At 38.9% G+C, this 20300-nt stretch overlaps 1 protein-coding gene across 6 annotated transcripts in view; it reads left to right on the top strand.

The window, feature by feature from the left end:
- Nucleotides 1-20300, top strand: part of DAAM1 (dishevelled associated activator of morphogenesis 1) — a 176740-nt gene that overhangs the window by 23438 nt on the left and 133002 nt on the right. The gene's annotated exons all lie outside the window — the stretch shown is intronic.

Raw genomic sequence — 20300 nt, 5'->3', positions numbered from 1 at the left:
TGTAGATTTCATTTTTAAAAGTAGCTGGTCCTAAGTGGATAAAGCTATGATAGACAGTTTCTGTGATAGCATATATGTCATTAATTTTCTATAGAAATTGGTGGCTATAAGTAGGTGGTTTGTATTTACTGAGGCTCTCAAATGCCCAACTTGTCTTTTGTTCTGTTGAAGAAACATTTTTAATATGGAGGCTTAAAAATGACAAGTATATGATAGAACAATAGGACTGTAATTCATTTGTACAATCATCTAAGCTTTGTTGAATTGAGTTAATTTTTTTAATAGCATAAAACAGAAAACTTTATATTGTCAATCGTCCTAAGGAGAATTAATACAAGTAGTTAAGACAAAGTGTGGAAAACGCCCCTGTTGGGGAAATGTGAATCCCTTTAGCCTGCTAACTACTTGTGCGACTTTGGCCAACTACTTAAGCTCTTGGGCTTCATTTGCCTCATGTGTAAAATGAAGAGGTTTGAATTAGCTCATTGGTTCCATGACAGATCTTTTGTCTCCAGGGGCTCTGAAAAGAGTATAACATTCACTGTCTGCATTGACCTGGAGTGGTGGGCACCAAGGTCAGGGTAACTCCTATTTTAAGGCTGGCAAAATTAGAACCTGGAATGGATGATTTTGCCTAGTAATCCACTCAGGTCTCCACTAACCACCACCTATTAGATGACTGTCTGGCCCTGCCTGGGAGTCAAATCCATGTGACTCTGTCTCTCCCACCATGGCCAGGGCAGACAGCGCTTATCCAACATCCCATTCTTTTCTACCCAGCCTGGACATAGACCCAGAATTCTTCTCAAAGCAGCATTCTAATAGCCACGGCTAAAATAGAGATGAAACTAGCTTGAGATTGTAGGTAGTAGAATCTTTAAAGGAAATAAAGACCATTGTTCATTTTTAAAAAGACATTTACTTGTATTTAATTCAAGTGGTATATTATTTTACTCTCTATAGCATTGGCTACCAATCTTTTAGAGTGTGGTGATTACTTTTAATTTAGAAAATTTCAGGGAAGCGGACTTGGCCCAATGGATAGGGCATCCTCCTATCACATGGGAGGTCCGCGGTTCAAACCCTAGGCCTCCTTGACCCTTGTGCAGCTGGCCCATGTGCAGTGCTAATGCGCGCAAGGAGTGCCATGCCATGCAGGGGTGTCCCCACGTAGGGGAGCCCCACATGCAAGGAGTGCGCCCTGTAAGGAGAGCCCCTCAGCACAAAAGAAAGTGCAGCCTGCCCAAGAATGGCGCTGCACCCAGGGAGAGCTGACACAACAAGATGATGCAACAAAAAAGAAATGCAGATTCCCAGTGCCGCTGATAAGGATAGAAGTGGTCACAGAAGAACACACAGCAAATGGACACAGAGAGCAGACAACTGGGGGTGGGGTGGGGTGGGGAGGGAAGAGAAAAAAATATTTCACAGATTCCTCCATGACCATGAATTCATTAACATTTTAAGTGAATTTTTCAGTTTTTAAAATTACAGTATATAGCTTCATTTGGAAAAATGGGCATACATATGAGACATTTAAATGTTTATTGTTGAAGGACGCCTTGTAATGCTTTGGAGGTTAGAAATGATTACTCTGTACTACTTTGTCTTTTTTCTCTTAATTTCAGTTAAAATTCTTTAAGCCAAATTGAGTTTTTGTTTTCAGGGATCTCATCAGTGGTTTTCATACTGTGTTCTCTGGAGTCCCAAAATTCTAGAAGGTGCCTCTGGGGAGTGCTCCCCTGTCCCCACAATCCTTCCAACCTCAACAAGCTTGATTGAAACTCACATGTATATGGGATCTTCATGAGATTTTCTTTGAATAAAGGGTTTCACAGCTTTAAAATGTTTGAAAACCACTGATAATCCCACTTTCTAATTTTCCATATGGCTAAAGATGAGGCCCAGAGGGTTTGGAGGTCACCCCATGACTGAGCACCGGAGCCAGGATGAAGTCCGTCTACCTGAGCTGCTATTCATAGGACGGATGGGGAGTGTAAACTGACACCACCGCCAACTGAGTGCAGCACATGCTTATATGGAAAGAAAAATTGTTTATGTTGTAATAGCAGGGGAATCAAGTCTCTTTCCATCCTTTGAATAAAGAATTACGAGGTGTACATGTTTGTAAATGTTTGCCTTGTTTGGGTGTGACCTTCCTAACTATTTGTTTTATTTAGTTTTATTTTTAAAAAGACAGTTTCCTTTCTCTTTTCCCCCCAGTGCTGTACCCCTTCCCTGTTGTGATTATGACATACCTTTGCCTTGTCCTGATTTTAAGCGCTATTTGAGGAGAGGCTCCTCGTCTCTTTCCTGGATTTTGCAGTCTATCAAAAGACAGCATCAGTGCTCTTTTCTCTGAAGTGGTCACTCATTGTCATTATTAAACTAACATGCCATCAAGATAGCAGTCAAATACGATATGTAAAATAAACCTACCAAGATTCGGTTCCTTTTTTTTTTTGCCTGGGCTGTTAGTAAAGAGACACATGTCCTTCTGAAGCTTGCTGTGATCCCCAGGACCTGTTTACCTTGGTTACCTTGGAAGACTGAGGCTGTAAATGACCAAGGACATCTGAAGTAGGTATTTGGTGACAGGTTACAGAAGGTGCTATATAACCCTCAGGCTTTGTATCTGGTCAGGGAAACCTCTCCCTATGTTTAGTAAGTTGGTTTAAGTTCGTTCAGATCCCCGAGTGGGATGTTCAATGTTTCCCGTTCAGGTTCCTCCCAAGTTGGCAGGGTCAAGGCAGTGCTGGCTTGTATCGCAGGCTTGTGACAGGCTGCTTGCTTCTTCACTCTCCTCAGGAGAGCATCTCCTTATTCGGAGATCTCTCAAGTCTCAGATCTCGCAGGTTTTCTTTTAACCTGCAGCAAAGCCAAACATTCCACTTTAGTAGATAGTTTCAACCTCCTTCCTTCCCACGTATTTTAACAGATCAGATAACGAGCAACTGAAATGACTTTCTCTGGCCCAGCTCACAGGAAAAAGCAGTAGAGCTGAAAGTCAGGACATAAATGGCGCAAAGAAAAAAACATGGGAGAGTTTCAATTTAGAAAATGAATTATTAGACAATTGAGCTGTGATTTTTACTTCTAAGTAATAAAGCTGAGATGCAAAGAGCGTTTGGGGAATGTAGTGAAAGATTTCAAGACTTCACTTGAGAAAGATTTTCTTGTCATTTTCCACATGGACATTAAAAAACTATCGCAGTCTCTAAGGGAAATGTTTTTCTCTTCTCTGCCCAGCCCTTATTTTTTACAAAATGAATTAGGATAGCTAATTCCAAGTGCTTTGTCCACCTAGGAATAGCTTTGGATGGCACCTTTAGCTGTCATAGCACATCACTGACACCACACTAGGAAAAGACTTGCCAAGCTCCCTTCTAGGGAAATAGCTCTGTGAGTAACATAATGAGTTTAAGGATACCTTAAAGTATTTACTACCTTAATGTGCTTTGGTGGAAATATACCACTAATGGCAATTTAGTTTTCTTTCCAAAGCAAATTAGGAACTGGGAGGTATTGAAATATCTACCACTCATATCTGTGTCCTGAAATTATTAATTATCTGGTTATAATCACAACCAGCATGCCTTCCTGTTTCAGGTGGAAAATGTAGGAGTGTAACTTCAGGGTTATTACCTAGAAATGAGTAAGTTCTATAGTAAATTGTGTTGTGTCAGTGTCTATGTCCTGGTTTTGATAACGTACTGTAGTTAGGTAAGAATTGCCACTGGGGGAAGCTGGGTGTTGGTACACAAACTTCTCTGCACTCGTTTTGCAACTTCTTATGAGTCTGTGATTATGGCAAAATAAGATTAAAAAAAAGATACTCCAGGAAGAAGTACAATTCCAGATGAGATATTTTAGGTGCGTCTGTTTCCTTTCTTTCCTCCCTGCCTCCCCTCCTTCTCACTCACCTTTATTGATATGGTATCCACAAACTAAAATTCATCCAAAATGTACATTTTCTATTACAGTTATACAGTTATACCACTGGGTTTTTAGTATATTCACAGAGTTGTGCAACCATCACCACTATCTAATCTTAGAACATTTTCAACTCTTCAAAAAGAAACTCTGTATTCCTTAATAATTCCCCCCCCCCCCAATCACCTCCCCAACCTAGGCAACCTCTAATCTACTTTCGGTCCCTATGGATTGACCTATTCTGGACATTTTATATAAATGGAATTATACAATTTCATGGATTGACAATGTATGGCTTCTTTCACTTAGTTTAGCTTTTTCAAGGTTCATCATGTTGTAGCATGTATCACTCCTGCATTCTTTTTTTAATTTCAATATGATATTTCATTGTATGGATATGCTATGTTTGTTTACCTATTTATGGACATTTAGGTTGTTTATATATTTTGGCTGTTATGAATAATGATGTTAAGAACTGTTATGGACAGGTTTTTCTGTGGACATATGTTTTCTATTCTCTTGAGTAAATACCTAAGAGTAGGATTGCTGGGTCACATGGTTAAGTCTATGTTTAACATTTTAAGAAATTGTGAAACTGTTTTCCAAAGTGGCTGTACCATTTTTACATTCCCGCCAGCTATGAATTTAGGTTCTAATATGTTCACATCTCAGGTGTTTCTTAAACCCTGTTTTTGTGTTATGTAAACTAATGTTTCCTCTGTTCTTGGTCGGTGTGGAAGCAGGGAGCTGAATGGCAATTTTGGAGGAAATGAAACAAATGAAAATCAAATAAATTATTTTCAGATTGTCTCATTGTAGCTCTGGAAACCTTTCAGCTCTGACCCTACAAACCTTCCTGTTTGACTGGATATGACATTACCAGGAATTTTACTTTCCTGCTTTTATTCTCCCTGGAGAGAAAAAAGAAATATGTCTTTTCCTCAGCTAGACATGGAGGGTTCAAACAAACATAAAGGACCCCTGAATTATTAACAATTCCATGGGAACATGTACTTGGTTTATGCCCAGAATAGTTTCTCTAAAATCATTCTCTTGGTGCTTCTTCTGTGCTATTCTCCATTGGAGCGTAACAGAAGAGCTGAATCAAGGTTTGTTCAGTGTTTTGAAAAGAAGTTGTGGCTGGATGATGGTCAGCTGGCTCCGGGCTATTGGCAGGCCCACCACAAACCACGCTTTCTGCAGGCAGCAGCCACTGCAGGCTTGCTAAAGCCTTGTACCAGGGGGTCGTGTTTTCATTTGCCATGTCTGGGCCCCGGATAACAGAGCTTTCGTAATCCACTATGGTGGTAAACAGGCAAGTCTGGAGGTCTGGAAAAGTTCCAGTGCACCAGCCAAAGGCAAATTCGCAGCCCTTTTATCCTTGGTAACAAGCTGGGAAATAGGCAGGGGTGGGCAATGGGGAAGGAAGGGAATACCAAGAAATGTTTCTCAATCCTGGTATATAGAAATAACTCCAGCCACGGTTGATTACTTTTGGTCACATGATGGAAGCAAGCAGTTCGATTATCTTGCCTGCTGAAACCACACTACAACTGAGGAGGCCTGCCTCTTGTGACAGCCTTTCACATTCCCTGTATGTGCATTCATGCAGAGCAGAACTTGATGTATGATGGCTTTGTTTGCAAGGGTAGATTCTCTCTAGGTTGTCATTCACCTACTCTCATATGCTCAGTGTGAGACCCTGTCACTCTCCTTCTGTGTGTGGATTACCATGCACAGGCAGGGTCCAGAAGGTGAGTGCTGGGTCCCAGGGCTCTCCAGCCTTGGTTTAGCATCACCCAGTCATACCTCCTCTAACTTTCCAGAGTCCCTCACTGAAATGCCTTGTTTGAATCAAGAGAGGGCTCCGTGGTCCTTACCTCCTGTCCATTAAAAGCTGCCCATCCCAGGCTCAGTCTTTTAATGTCCTACTTTATTTTTGTCAAATCAATATTTCAGTTTCATTAAAATGGAATTGGGTTGTATGTGTGTGTTTGTGTGTTTGATTTGGGGAAGCTGCCTATTATACCATGCACACTGTCTTTAAAATTTATTTTAGTACACATTTCATAGAGTAGGCAAAAAAGTGATTTCAAATATACCCATTTCAAGGGCCAATTTCCTATTCTCATCACCATGAAGTATTGGAATGCATTAAGATAAGAATAACGCCTGATATGCTTTCTATTGGCTTACCCATTGCATTATTTTTGCAGTAATTAATGTATTTGGCTTAGTGATTTCAACTGGAACTGTAAAGAATTGAACTTTAAATATACACGGCACATACATACAGGATTGACTTGACTGTGATTTATAAGCCGTGCTTCACCTAATTGAGAGATGATAATAGCTTTTCCAAATGCCCCAAAATAGGAGTTTCCAGCAGTTTTGAAACATTTTTCCCCCAGAAACTTGATACACATTATGGGTCACTCAATACATTGTGTTTGAACTGTTCTTGAAAGAAAGAGATCTGTCTGAAGAGCTTGTTTCTTTGTCATCCTTTCTATAGCCTCTGGGGCAGCTCCTAGTGAGAGTACAATAGCTTTTCCTAATTTGCAACTGGGTCAGTAACATACTAACTGCCGCATACTCAGAGGCAGCCTGCCCTGCCCTCCTGAACCCCAGGAGCAGCTCCTGTGCCTGTGAGCGAATTCTAAGAGCAGGAAGGATTTAGAATTTATAAAGCACCAGTCGCTGCAACACTTCCTACACTTCAGTTTTAGTGCTATGAGTGGATTATCTGCATTACAACTTATCCACAGAAAACCTTTCTTTTAACTTTTTGTGATGTTTTTCACTGTTGATGTTCTTCTGATTATCAGCATGGCTTATAACCCAAGTTAGTGGTAGAAGTCTGATATTTGGTTCTTTTAAATAAAAATGTCATATGCTGTCCACTATGGTAGCTACTAGCCCCATGTGGTTATTGAAATTTAAAATAAAATTAATAGTTCAGTTCCTCAGTTACTCTGGCCTCACTTCAGGTGTTTGTTAGCCACGTGTTGTTAGTGGCTACTGTATTGGACAGTGCAGAGACAGAATGTTTCCATCATCACAGAAAATTCTACTGGACAATGCTGATCATAGACTTTTCATACCCCAGAGGGTCCAGAGCAAGACATTTAATAACAGCAAAACGAAAGGCCTGATTAGATGAGTGTAGGTGCTGGAAAATTGTTGCTGTTGGTCCATAGCCTGGAATGAAGAAGTGTAAGGATGTGTCATTTGCATACAGTTTTTTCTGGGTATTGTTTCTTGCTTTTTTTTTTCCTCACTTTTTTTATTTTTTAAAAGATACTTTGATTACATAAATATTACAGAGAATATATAGGGGATTCCCATATGTCCTGCTCCCCACACCGCCCACATTTTCCCACATTAGCAACATATTCATCAGTGTGGTACATTCATTGCAACTAATAGACACATTTTGGAGCATTGACACTAAGCATGGATTATAGTTTAAATTGTAGTTTACATGCTTTCCCATTTGACCCTGTAGGTTATAGCCGGATATACAATGGCCTGTATCTGTCATTGTAATATCATTCAGGATAATTCTCAAGGTCCAAAAATACCCCCCTTTTACACCTGTTTTTCCCTCTTCCTAACCCCAAAATATTGTTTCCTTTGCTGTGGTTTGATTTGTTTTTGAAGGACTGTGAATTTACAGTAACCAGACTTGCTCATATTCAAATGCAAGTTAAATATTCTAAAATATTGCACAAGTGAGTTATTATCTATCATACCTTTTCATTAGAATAGATAACTCTAATTCTTTGTTTGGGAGTGAAATGAGAATGGATGAAAATTATACTAAGATCAGATTATTTCTGTTGGCATATTTTCTAATGGGACACAAAAAGTATGAGTTTCGTCTTATTCAGGCTACTATACCCTTTTTGGACTTAGCTTTCATTTTGGTTTAAATGTATAATTTGTTCTCTAGTTCTTGGTATAATAGATATTTTAAAATCTGGTTCATCATTGACTATGTTTAGCCACCTTGATATTTGAATTCACAAGTTTTAAATGTAAAGACCTAAAAATTGGACACAAATCTCCCCTTCCCCCAACCCTCCACCTTACTGTCAAATTTTTAATGCTTTTGTGTGACTTTTGTGATATCCAAGGGTTGAAACTGTGTACACAAATCATATAACACAGAACACAATGTATTAGTTCTCAACAAGCTTTCTGCTATATTGACAGAGGTGTGGTTTGAAAGATGGCCTTTCCTAGTCTATGTGAGGGTTTTGTTTTTTTTCTCTTCTTTCATTTCCATTAACTTGAATAATTCTCAATGGTCTTGGAATGAAACTTTGTAGGTGATGTTATGTAAAGCTTTTTTTTTTTTTTAATTGTCTTTAGCTGAGGTCTGGAAAAACTTACTCTATGGCAATTAGCCAGTCCTTGGCATAACCCCCTGGGGAAGCCATGCCATGCCATGGTAAGTATTCCCTGCTGCTTTCTGTGCCCTGGGAAAAGCAAGAGTACTTTTTATTCTTGTCACTGCATTTCCAATGCAGCCTTTACATTCTCTCCTTCATGAAAGATCACTCCTTTATTCTTTGTTTCACATCCGTTTATAATTGGTAACTATTTACATGATAGCATAAGAGCTTTACTATATACCTTAACTACAGTGGTGCAACTCTAGTTTTGTTTTATTTTTTGTTTGTTTGTTTGTTTTAAGTGCAAGGTAGATTTTTATTTAGATTATTATACAGTTTTCTTCACTCTCAGAGTAAGACCTGGGCTAAACTAAAGTCTGGGAAATTGGAATTCTCCTTTCCCAAATTAGATATCAAATCTAGTCAAGACATAGTGTCAGTGTCTTCTCTTTTATGTGTTTGTGATGTTTGGTTTGAACATGAACTTGGCTGTCATATATTCTGATTCATTCATCTCCTTACTCTGTGGCTGCTAACTCTTTGGAGCCTGCTTTTCTAGTATCCCTTTGGTACCCATTCTTTGCTTCAGGAATGGGTACTACATCTAGTCATCCCTTTTTATTCACTCTTAGCTGTGGTCCAACATCTTGCTCCAAAGGTCTGCATTCACCTTGTCTGGGTGCCCACTGTTGATGGTGTTTGGATCAAGAGTGGTTCCTGCTATGGATGAAGCTATTTGTTTTTGAAAAACATGTTTTCCAGAACGGCATCCATTGCCCATCACAAAATAAGAAGTGTTGTCTTGACTTCAGTTCTTGATTTTAGGTGTTTAGGCAAAGATTCAAGGCCTGTCCTTCTGAAATTTTGTTTTATCAAAAGCTTCTGGCATTCCATAGCAATGCAATATGTTAATGATAGGTTGGTCTATGGAAATCCTGTATTTATCCATGATCTGTAAACTTACAACTTCTCTAATAAAAAAATTATGTATGAAAAAAGCTTCTGGCAGAGATAGAATGATCTAAGGAAAAGGTACATGGAAGTCATAAAATTGATGTCTCTTTTCTCTAGGTGTTATGGAACTTAACTAGATTTTAAGTTCCTAAAGGGCATGGGCAATATATTTTGCTTGTTACCTATATAATATGTTATATAATTCAGGCACTTAACCTGTAATTGACTGGTTGATAAACTCTAGAGTAGATATGCTTAGTGTGGTTTTTTTGGGTTTATTTGTGGGTTTTAAAAAAATTATATTTAGAGGTACTAGAATTGGAATATTCAATAATACAGTAGCTTTTGCCTTGTTTTGAACAATGAACTGGTTAATGACAGCTTACCTGGTTAGTATACTCATTACTTCCTCCAATAACTTACTGTGTATTATTAATAATAGTTAATCATGCTCATGAGATCAAAATTCAATGTGGTTAGTGAGGCAACACTGATGAAATTGTGCTCCCTTTCCCCCATAACTCCTTAGACCTCTTCTTCCTTTGCCTTTGCTTTGTGCTTCTCCACCCTACTCCACAGATTTGTTTAGCCTCATTTCTTCCATTAACTAGTGAGGACACCTGAGGATCCCTGTGGTTGGGTACAATGTGGGCTCTGGGATTTTGGATCCATCAGGGTGGCTCAGTAGAGGTCTTCATTTGAGCCTATCCTTGGGCGGGTTTTGCCACTATAGCTCTGTGAGTCTGTACAGGAAAGATCCAGTTCCCTCTTTTATAAAATGAGTTTTATGATCCCTGGCTTCCCTAACTACTTAGAGGGGGCTTGTGAAGATTAAAAGAGAAATAGCATATGGAAACATTTTGCACAATGCTATAAAATGTAAGATCTTGCTTTTAAAAATAGTAATAACTTGCCCCTGTGTATCTATGGATTGTATTTATACACATTGAACTCTCTTATTCATGTGTCAAGAAACTCAAGCCTAATGGCATTTGGACAATAAGAACAACTTATATCCTGATCCTTTCTAAGGACCTAGGACAGAAATTCTAATAGAAAACATGCTTAAAATGTATTTTAGTTGCCTCATGAACTTGTTTTTTTTTTCTTTTTCATTTGAATGGCTAACTTGGTACCTTCTAATATTTTCAAGTAGTTTGAGAAAGGAGCTCCAGGCATTTTCTTTTGGAGCCTGTTTGGTACAATGTCCACTGAGCCACTCAACTTGTGGGAGGGGTATTGAGCTGTTACCTACTTCCCTGGTGAGCTGTTCTCTCTTCTGACTCTCTGAGCACAGAGTAGGCACCAACTAGCACCAAAGGACTATTCCTTTGTTCTTTTTCGCTTAGATGGTATATCAGATTTATTTTGGTTGCAAGCCAGAGAAATCAAACTTAAGCAAAAAAAGAAGAATTGACCAGAAGAATATGTTTTAGCCCTTATAACTGTAAGGAAAGCTGAATGTAGAGTTCTTTGGAAACACAGGTGACCCTGGGGTTGGGGTGATAGGCATGAGAGGATGTGCCTCCTGTGCAGCACTCTGACCTTTGTTACTTTGCCTGGGCAGATTTCAGGCATCCAGGGAGAAAGTCAACTTGACCCATCTAGGTTTATGCTTAACATTTTAGCCAGGGTTGGAGGTGGGAATAGTGTGGGCATTACACTAAGTGCAAGGAAAGGGGGAGAGGTCATTCCCCGAAAAATCGGTATGCAAAGCAGTCAAGAACAACAGATTTCAGTAGGATTCCCAGTTTCTTAGAGGCAATTTAACATGCTCCTTTCAATGTAAACCTCCTTTCCCTTTTGCTGTCAGAGAAGTAGAAGTTGAGAAAGATGGAAGAAGGAAGGATCATCATTAGGAATTGGGAAGGATTGAGAGGCATTTGCCCAGAAAATATAAGAAGGCACTTTTGAAAAAATCTGGGGATGGGCCATTGTGCTCAATAGCATCCCCGTGGCTCTTAAAGGACAGTGTATGGCTGCATTGACCAGCACTGCTCAACTGCAGTCTCACAGAGTACACTGTGATTAGTGACTCCTGAAGTGGTGCAAAGACGTGGTTTCTACTTTTCCATTTCTCTGTGTTTTCTGTCAGTTCTTTTGCCACTTCTTTAATTAAAGCATCTGGCATAGGTCTATAGAATTTCCAGTAAAACAACTAAACACTGTTTTGAATTAAAAAGTGTTCATTTCTCTGGATTAAACTAATAAACAGCATGCCTTTAAGTAGTTCTTCTATCCTATAATTTTAACTTATGGTTCTTTAGACTCTTACAATTACTGTTGGTGCTTTCAAAAACTGACCCACTATTACAGAAATGGGTTTGCATGTGAAGACGGAGGGTATGGTGTACTTTTAATTTCCTTCTCTCAGCTTTCTGAACCTGTGCTTTCAGAGAATAGGGAGGAAAATCCCTGGCTTTCCATTACAGACCAACAATTTAGTTGACTTCTTGGCTTCTTACAGAATTTAACCAAGACAGCTGGCTGTGAGATTGTGAGAACTGTGTTTGCATGAAAGTCTCAAAGGACTTGTTTGGGATGGCCAGGTATTAGAAGTTTGATTTGCAAGTTTAATTTGTTCCAACACCATACATTCCTGTAGTGTTCATCTTATGCTGCATAAGGTATGCAGAAACATGGCAGGGGGCTCATATCTAAACTGAATTCTCATGAAAGATTATCCTGCTTGTCTTGTTTTTTCCATTGTCCCCAGACCAGATCTGGAAGCTACTGAGCATGATTAGGGGAAGCTGTTTGCTCTGTATGCTCTTTCACTAGATCTCCTTGAGGGAGAGATAGGGATCTTGTTTTCTGTTATAGCATCTGTGCAGGGTACATAGAGGACATCTAATAAAAATATTTTTGAATTCAGTAGACCCCCATAGGCACATCCAGACTAACGAGTGGTACTCACTGTTCCAAAGGCAAGCCACCACAGTAGGATTTGGTGACTTGAGTTCTTACCGCCAGTCTTCATACTAACCTGTATCTTTGCCAAGCACTGAATCAGTTGAGGTGGGGCATTTGTTCCTGCATGAATAAAAGGATATTTCATATGCTTCCTCTCTACTCTCACGTAGTGAAGCAAAGTGGGATGCTTTGGTACTCCAGCTTCACTTTCTTGCATTACCATTTTAGTTGTACAATTTTAAATAGTATGGGGAAAAAAGAAGTCAGGCCATCTTTTTTGTACCTACCATTGGGGCAAAGGTTTACCTGAAGCTGAGTTGTAAGCAATGCGAGGCGGCATGGAGCATACCCTACCAAAAGAAACCTTTTGAGTATTTTTTGAAGAGCTGGAATTACTACATATTTCAGGGTACGAGTTAGTTTTCTTGTCACTTTTTTTCATCTTAAAAAAAACCCAAAACCTTAGGTAGTGGTAATGAAATCTTTTAAATTTGTGGCATAATGGGAAAATGTAATCACACTGTCAACGTTCTGTCATTCTCTATTCATGTTTCTTTATGGGAAGAAGAAAATTTCAGTGGTTTTCACTGACAGAGTTCCAAGAATCTAATGGTTTCCCATGATGTAAATCCGATATTAAGATGTTTTACCTAGAGATAATATCAGATTCTCATAAAATTTAGAAATGACACTCTTCCCTAGTGTTGTTTTCCCCCTCGCTGCTCCCATGGCTACTTAGGAGAGAAACTGAAACAAAGGGGAAATTGCATTTTTACTGTTGGTTGAAAATGTTCAGAGCATCACTTGACTTTTGATGCAATCTGGAAATTCACTTAACTCAAACTGTTTTGTCTTCCCACACATTTCAAATGAATGCTAAAAGGAAAATACCTCTGTATAAGCAGAAGGGTTATTTTTAGACTGCACTCCTATATTTGGGCTTCATTACTCACATTTTCCTCCCAGGGTCATATTTGTGTGTTCTGTACTTAATGTCTTTTCCTTATTCTCCTTTTTGCCCAAAACCACCTGGAGGCCAGTGCACTCAGTACACATATCAGCTAATAATCTCAATAAATCTGTGTGTCTTCCTTGTCTACCTTTTCTCTCAGCCTTTCCCCAAGTATCAAAAGCTTACTTAGTTTTGGGCTTACCTCTGATTTCAAGTACTTTATTTCTCCAGGTTATTAGTGGCAGTTCTTTGGTAGAATGAATACTCTATTTCCATTATTCCCTGAATTCTAAAACATCTTAATTTTCCATTGATATTGCTTTATATAGTTATATTACATTTAAAAATGTTAGAGAAATAGTCTAATAAATTCCTTTTTTTAAACGAAGACTTGCTTGTGAATATTTGTAACTTCTCAGTATTCTTAAAAAGAAGGAAGTATTCTCACTGGCATTAGATTAGCCAGTAAGTATTAAGAGATTAGAGGCATTGAATTGGGCTGATTTTGTCTTCCATTTTATTCAATCTGATGTCAGCAGTAGAGGTTATTGATTTAGTGTGTTTACCAAAGATCCAAGTCTTCCTTGATCAAATAATGCTTTTTGTAGTTAAAGTTTGCTATTATGTGTGTAGGAGAACCTCCTGAAGCCAGTGTATCATTTGGCTTTTGATTTTTGTGAGTTGTTTCTCTGCAGTACTCAACTGTAACTTCATTGTGCAAGCATCTGCCTCTATGCACCACCCTAAATAATGTAAAGTTGTCAGCTATTTAGTAATTTATCTCTTTAACTTATTGCTATCTTTAAAAGCTATAATATGTTTGATTTAGAAGCTCACTTCACATGGCCCACACTGTTTGGGTCAGCTTCTGTTCTTATCAACCCCCCAGAGGCCCTTCATGGCTGGGCAAGGCTTTGGATAGTGGTTTCCATCCTGACAGGCTGCTGTAGCTGTTTTTCTGACTATAAATAGCAGTTCACTGGGTGGAAATGAAGGCCAAATAACTTTCTCCTCACTACCACCTACTTTAATAGTGGAATGTTTGAGATAATGGGACAATGTTATGGGTAAATACATTTAGGATTGTCAATTTATAGGCGTAACCCTTAGTTGACTTGGAATTTGAGGCCCACCGTAAACTGTTATCCTCACAAGTGGAGAGTCAGCTGTGATACAGATGAAGCAGACCACATGGCAAATCCATTATTCCTTCCTTGTCATGAAACAGCAGGTATCTGGGTAGGCCTCTTACCACATCCTTCCAAATGGATCCCGGTGGGTGGCCACAGTGGAGCCAGATCCACTGGTAGCCTTTATCAACTGGAAGTCTGATTGAGGTTGCTAGAAGATGAGTGTACCTGGAAGCAAACAATGTAGCCAAAGCAGAAGATAGGCCTTGGAGGCATTTTTTACAAATTTGGGTCTCCTTCCCCTGGAGGATGGTGGTAGAGCACAGGGTAAAATGGAGCCTCTTCCTGGGCCTGGATGTCTTTCTATCAAAGCAAAGCAAATTGAACATATAAAAAAAGTGAAACTGATAATTTGGTCTATACCATGAAATTTCATCAGAGACTTCTGAGTCCAGTGAATTTAAGAAACCTTTTTCTTTTTCTTTTTTTTAAAAGATTTATTTATTTATTTAATTCTCCCCCTTCCCCCAGTTGTCTGTTCTCTGTGTCCATTTGCTGCATCTTGTTTCTTTGTCCGCTTCTGTTGTCGTCAGCGGCACGGGAAGTGTAGGCGGTGCCATTCCTAGGCAGGCTGCACTTTCTTTCACGCTGGGCAGCTCTCCTTAGGGGCGCACTCTTAGCGCATGGGGCCCCCCTACGCGGGGGAGGCCCCTGGGTGGCAGGGCACTCCTTGCGAGCATCAGCACTGCGCATGCGCCAGCTCCACATGGGTCAAGGAGGACCGGGGTTTGAACCGCGGACCTCCCATGTGGTAGACGGACGCCCTAACCACTGGGCCAAGTCCGTTTCCCAAGAAACCTTTTTCTATGGCATGTGGAACTCCTCCCATCATTCTCATTGTCGGAATTAAAAGTTTTCTCTGAACATTTGCTGTCAACATGTCTTTGGTTGCTTACAAGGATGTAGGGGCTAAGACAGATCAAATTCAAATGTTTCTAGGAGCAGGTAATGTATCTGAGCATGGGGAAAAAAGCACTCATTCACTTTGCATATTAAATATGCAAGAGTATTTCCACTTATCTTCCATATTTCTTCTAACATGTAGTATTCTGTCTTGTATTTTCCCATTTTTAATAGAAATGCAAGCCCAAGAAATATTTCACTTTCCTCCTATGTCTTCTACAAGGGAAAAAAAAGTGCAAGTGATAAGATACTGATGATAAATGGCAACAGACTTTTAGCCTTTGTCCTGGGGAAAGAGTAGGGAGTCGTGGGGGCCATGGCAAACTGTGCATCAAATTATTGCCTGCTGGGATTGAAAGCCTTGTGTTAATAGAATGTCCAATTATTTGTCAATTAATTAATACAACTACATTTTAAAACAAGTTTATTATTGTTTAAGGAGACTGGATGGTATAGTGGTTAAGAGTTTGGCTCTGGAGTCAGATCGACACCATTCAGAAAATCTCAATTGCATCATTATTAGCTGTTTGACCTTAGGCAATATACTTAGTCTCTGAACCTCAGAGTCTCATTCTAAAACAAGGCCGATAATAAAACTTATGTCATAGACTTGTATTTAGAACCTAATGAGATAATCCACTGGAAGAACTCAGTGCCTAGCTTATAGTAAGTGCTTAACAAACCCTAAGTTACTACTCTACTATTAGTTAATACTGTGTAGGCCTAATAGAGCATGCCGGTGACCACCAATAAGCAACTTCTAGTTAAGGGCATAGAGGCTGGAGCCAGCAGGCTTTGAACTGCAGTTTACTAGCCATGTCTCTTTAGGTGAATTATTTAACCCCTCTGAGTCTTAGTTTTTAAGTAATTGTAAACTTGGCACAATAGTACCTACTTAAGATTTTTTTTTTTTAAGATTCAGTAAGGTAAGGCATGTGAATTGCTCGGCGCATTTGATAAGTATCGGTTTATTGAACACTTAGTAAAGTGTTGACACACTTTACAGTCTGAGTTAGTACTGTTTTTCCCCCATTTTACAGGCGAAGAAACTAGCAAATTGCCAGTTAATTTTCTTGGGGAGTTGTGTGCTGGATTTCTCCAGCAGTGTTCCTGCTTAAATGTTGGCACTTCAACATGCCTTCTTTCTCCTCGTTGTTCGGTATTGCCCCAGTCTGGTCATAAACATGTCCATTTGGTGGCCATACCTGACACAACTCAATATTCACCCCTAGAAGAGCTTGTTATTAAGTCTATGTGTTGCTGAGTATTCGTTAAGGCCAGTTAGACGTCATGCCTCCAGAATACCTAACTACTGATACTTCCTAAATTTACACTATTCATAAACGGTTATGGTTTTTTCAAAGCTTGACTTCCTTTATTCTGGATATAAAAGTGCAAATTCATAAATCTGCTTAAAAGTCAGAGGGGAAAAGTCATTAATGAAGGATGCTGATTTGGTGGCTCTTCACCAACATGTTGAAGATCTCTACCTTGAAACAATTTTCCATTTAGTTTGGAGATAGTAAACTAAGCCATAGGGTCTCTCTTTATAGGCTTAGAGGAATATTGCATTTAATCAAAACCAGCACAGTGCTTTGAAAGACTTATCGTGGAACATGCACACAGCTGGTGCACAGAGGTGGAGAGGAAACAGACCTTGCTTCATTGAATGAATAGCATAGTAGACTTAGGAAAATAGGCTTAATTATGCTTAATAACAGGAAATTCCCTTTCTTAAAAAAATCCATTTTAAATGGTCACTTTATGTCTTTGCATTGAGAAGGGCACTCTTTTTTTGAGGGGGTGGGGGAAGGGTGGGTAATTAACTCCTTAGCAGAAACCCTCTTTAACAGAGTGTCCTTTCTTGAGCTGCTAGGCATTTGAAGCTGCGAAACCAAATTTTGGTAATTTTCAGCAGATCAAAAGAAAGAAGTAGGAGAACGAAGGTTGCCAAAAACAATTCTTACACTACAATTAGTATTCTATCTAGTACTCATTTTTAATAGCTAAGGTGCTTAAGAGGGAAAATTATTAGAACTGTAATTTTACTCATTACTCACCATTACTCATCACACATGATCTGGCCTGACCTTTCTCTCTGTTCTTGTGTGGTGCTTCCTTCTACTTGTCTACTGTGCTTCAGCTACATTAGCTGTCTTTTTTTTTTTTTTTTTACCTTAAGTGTGTCTTAACGTTCCTCCCCCAAAGCCTCTGCTATTCTTGCCTGCAGCAGTATTTCTCTAGATTTTTGTGTGGCTGGCTTCTTCTCATCATTCAAATACCAGTTCCATTGGCATCTTCCCAGATGTCATGTTTATGACTTTGCATATTCTAAAGCATCACTACCACTCTAGAATCTCTCGCCAGTTTCTAAATAACTTGTTTTATCTATCTGAAATTAGAGTAATTATGTCTGTCTCTTCTCACTAGATCAAAACCTCCAGGAAGACTGGAGCCTCATCTTTCCAGTTCATTGCTGTGTCTCCAGGACCTACAACAGTGTCCATGGGTGTTCAATATATATTTATTAAATGAATGAATTTATTTTTGATATGCATTTCTGAAAACAAACCCCCTTTTAAAAAACCAATAAAAAACCGCAAGTAGGTATCCTTAAATCTTTTTTTCATATGCTTAATGTAGACCAGAGGGCCAAAAACTTTATCTCATCAGAGATTCTTAACCAGGGGTCCACAGACCCCCAGAGTGTCCATGGAAAGATTTCAGGAGTCCTTGAGCTTGAATTGAAAAACAAAAAAACAAAAAAAACAACTTATTATCTTTATTTTCTCTGACCTCCAACTGAAATTTAGCATTTCCTTCATTTATGAATGTATGCAATAAATAAATTCCAGTAGTATTCATTTTACCTGACTGGCAAAGGGGTTCATGGAACAAAAAGGGTTAAGAACTCCTGGGCTAGATAGTAAATATTTTAGACTTTGCTTGCCATAGAGTCTCTGTGGAAAATATTCAGGCCTATCTTTGTAGTGAGAAAGCAGCCACTGACAATCTGTAAACATGAGAGTGGCTGTGATCCAATAAAACTTTATTAACAAACAACTCTCGGTAGGAGAAGGGATGCTGGATTTGTCAGCAAACTATAGTTTCCTGATCCCTGGTGTAGAGTCAATCTGTTTTAACCCATGAGTTCTAGAGTAAATGTGGAAAGGGTGTGGGATTTGAAGAATAACTATTTTAATTGAACTATTTTAATTTGCAACTAGGGAAAATGTGGACATCTATTCCTGTTCTGCTAGAAGAGAATGTGCAGTGAGAACTATTTGTAGTATGGTAGTAACATTCCAAAAGAGTAATGTCTCATGGGTGGTGGGATGCCTTTTAGAGACTATTGTAACAGAAAAATCAAATATTGATTTGGCATTGCAGTGGAAATATTAGGAGAAATATTTCTGTGAATTGAAAGTGAAAAAGTTTATTCTGACTACCCTTGGACAGGCTAAGACAATGTAAGATTCAGTTTAGGCTATTATGGAATGACTGACTTTAGCAGCAAATTAGGAAATGGATGATCTGAGACTATGAAGTACTTTGTTATGGCATAATGGTTCAGGTCTTGGTAATAAGATGGGTATCTTGGATGTCTTTCATCAATTGTTTTTTTAGAGATGTCTTTATGACCTTTGAAGGGAGAATAAACTCAAGAATAACTTAAATACTATTGGGTACACTTTTGAAAACTTGAATTTCTAAAATGTTTGTATCATGGATACAGGCACTCTGTTGCCTCCAATAAGGTACTGCTACATGTCTGATAGCCAAAGACATCCTGGTAGCCAAAGAAACTTAGTCCCTGGGCCTTCTCCCTTTTTCCCATACCACTCCCTAAAGCAGGAACCAACTGGCCAGTGGGAAGAGTCTCAGAACTAGCTATTTCAGTTATTTGAAGGATCACAGATTCTACCCTTCTGGATGGTACCCCAAATAGTTTACCCTTTTAGTTGGGTTTCTACTTTCCTTCAACTGATCAGGTTAAAGAAAATGACTGTTCTACCGAGCAATTAGAATTGGATTATAAAAATCTTGATAAAACTCTAGTGTTCCAAACAACATCATAATCAGGCCAAAAACATACATATGGAATTTTGAGGTTCTTTTGCTAGGTCAGGCTTCCCAGTTAGGAAAAATCTATTTAATTGCTGTGCTGTAACATTAGCCTGTGACCTTGAAGAAGTCATTTAAAGAAGATAGGTAAGATAATGTCTCAAGTCACCTTTATAATTCGTGGGAGATTAGTTGAACACGTAAGCTAAATTTTACTAGAAAAGGGAAAATCAGTGGAGCCCATATATCCCTTTGAGGCTATTAGCTTGCTTTTAAATGAGATATTCATGACTTGGTTCTTCTTCAAAATGAAATGTTCTCCTTAGTATGGCTTGTGAAGATATAATTGACAATTTTGAAGAGGAGGATATTCTTTCTTTATATTGAGTTTTTTCATCAATGGGTTTGAAGGACATTTAGAAAGAAATATTGTAGGCAGAAATGATTCATCTTCTTAGCATAAGGGTTCAGGTCATGGTAATCATAACTGCATGTTTTTCATCACTACTTTTTTAGAAATGTCCTTATGACCTTGTGAATGAGAGAAAATTCAATGGAGTCTAGTCCTAACACCCCTGTCTTGGGCTAGATAGTTGTTATAGCTGCAGTTGGAACCCAAAGTTCCTTTGGAACTTATAGGAAGTAAGACAGCTGGCTTTTTCAGACCCTTTCCTTCTGATCTGCATAACAGTTCTCTCAAGCCTCATTCATATTTCATCTTTTTCAAAATATTTCTGAGATCATCCTAATTGGAAGTGCCTTTCATATCCTCTGAACCCTTACAGTACTTAATACCTCTTTTGTGGCAATTATATTTTCATTGTGTTCATGAGTCTCTCCTCTGTTAGACTGTAAGCTCCTTAATGACTAGAACCAAGTGGGAACTCTTATTATTTACCATTCTGTTGAGACAGTCTTGGATAGAGTTGGTTTCTCCTTCCTCTGTGTTCACATAGCCCTTGTGCTTACTGTGATCTTTCGCAGATCTAT

This window comes from Dasypus novemcinctus, chromosome 3 (genome assembly GCF_030445035.2).
Source record: "Dasypus novemcinctus isolate mDasNov1 chromosome 3, mDasNov1.1.hap2, whole genome shotgun sequence".
In the NCBI taxonomy this organism is placed as follows: domain Eukaryota; kingdom Metazoa; phylum Chordata; class Mammalia; order Cingulata; family Dasypodidae; genus Dasypus; species Dasypus novemcinctus.
Note: the sequence above shows the minus strand (reverse complement) of the source record. Positions and strands in the feature narration are given on the sequence as shown.